General features: G+C 38.4%; 1 protein-coding gene across 3 annotated transcripts in view; it reads right to left on the bottom strand.

Moving 5' to 3' along the window:
- Positions 1 to 1,456: 1,456 nt before the first annotated feature.
- Positions 1,457 to 1,661, bottom strand: part of LOC138059101 (NLR family CARD domain-containing protein 3-like) — a 31,920-nt gene continuing 31,715 nt past the window's right edge. For all 3 annotated transcript variants that reach the window (XM_068904619.1, XM_068904618.1, XM_068904620.1), the window contains one exon: positions 1,457 to 1,661. This exon is cut by the window's right edge and continues 3,654 nt beyond it. The gene's annotated coding sequence lies outside the window, so the exon portion shown is untranslated.

Raw genomic sequence — 1,661 nt, 5'->3', positions numbered from 1 at the left:
ACTCCTACCATGGCACTACAATGATAGACAATACCAAAACAATATCGTGCACTGTTAGAGCTACAGATTACGCAATGACAACTTGAATCTCCTGGAAGACAACACACAGCTCAGTTGACATTATGGAATAAATCGCTGTGTTACTTCACTACCACACGTAAGCAATGCGTGTCAATTTTTTTTAAAGAGGACAGGAATTTCTTCTTTCTGACAAATGATTAATTAATAGGCCGGTAGCCAGGTTTTTAACCTCAGAAAAGGATCTGTTTCGTCGTACGAACGTGTGAGGACCTGTGAGCCAAAGGGCCTCTGCTGGTATGACTTCTGGTATGATCAAAAATAAGACACAAACAGCAGTGATAAACATATTGAACTTGTTCATTTTAACTATGACTTGACGTTTCGTATGTGCTCTACATACATTTTCAAAAGTAACCGTTGAAATTTAAAACAGCTATTTATATAGAACAAAGCGGATGAGGGGACTGGAACCTAGATTAAGCAAATACTTAACAGTAAAATATATAATAATTATCATTATACTTATAATAAAAACAGAAAAGATTAATAAAGCATCAGCTTTTCTCTTCCGACGTTGACGTTGAATGCTGGCTCTTGTTCTTGAATAAAGAAGGTCTCTTTTATTTTACAATGATAGTCAGTTTTGCCCTTCGCTAAAATATCAAAATGATCCCACTTGATGTTATGTCCAGTGGCCTTGACGTGGTCAGCAATGGCTGAAGTATTGTCATTTTTAGCTAGGGCCTTAAAATGTTCGGTTTTTCTATCGTGAAGCCGCCGTTTAGTTTTACCGATGTAAAAACCATTACAATCCCAACAATTTGCTCTGTAAATAACTCTGGATTGTTGTGAACGATTAATACGGTCCTTGTAAGGAAAGAAAGATTTTATACATCGAGTGGTATGACTTCTGGTATGACTTCTGAGTGACCCCCCCCCAACTTGAAAAAAAATGCGTGGAACGCTGCACGTACCACAGGCAACCCAGTGTACCCTCACGGAGGGTCTAGTTCTATTAACTTCTGGTAAGTGCAGAAACAAAACGTCGCGCAGAATGGCCATTGTTCTCCAGACAGTTACTTACAGTCGCAAAAAAGTGTCAGGCCTGTAATAATAAATAGCAGGCGTAATCACGAAACTTTTCCATTGGTTGACATTTACGCGCGCTGTCGAGAGGTTTGCTTATTATCTCAAGATGTGTCGAACGAAAACGAAAGACAGGAAGACTATTGTTTTTCTTCTTTGTTTTCGTACTCCATCACATGCCGATCAAATTTCTCCCTTTTGCTTTGGGAAACATTTTCTAAAGCCTGGTTTGAACATTAAATTTCACCGACGAGCCGCGGATACACTCAAAGATATACCTTACTCGTTCTTTGACACTGAATTTCACCGACCAACCGCCGAGGCATTCAAAAATATGTCTTACTCGTTCTTTAAACATTGACAATTCCAAAACCCTTTATTTTCACTAACTGTACAGCCAATAAGAATAAATAACCCCGGGAGCTCCACTTCAGGCTTGGCTAAATCTATATATTTGATTTTAATGACAGTTTCTAGTTAAAAAAAAAAAAAAACAAAAACAAACACCCACGTGCACATCATCTAGCTTGACCGTGACTATGTGACTATCAGAA

The sequence above is a fragment of the Montipora capricornis genome, chromosome 8 (genome assembly GCF_036669925.1).
Source record: "Montipora capricornis isolate CH-2021 chromosome 8, ASM3666992v2, whole genome shotgun sequence".
Taxonomy (NCBI): domain Eukaryota; kingdom Metazoa; phylum Cnidaria; class Anthozoa; order Scleractinia; family Acroporidae; genus Montipora; species Montipora capricornis.
This window is presented reverse-complemented; position numbering and strand designations above follow the sequence as displayed.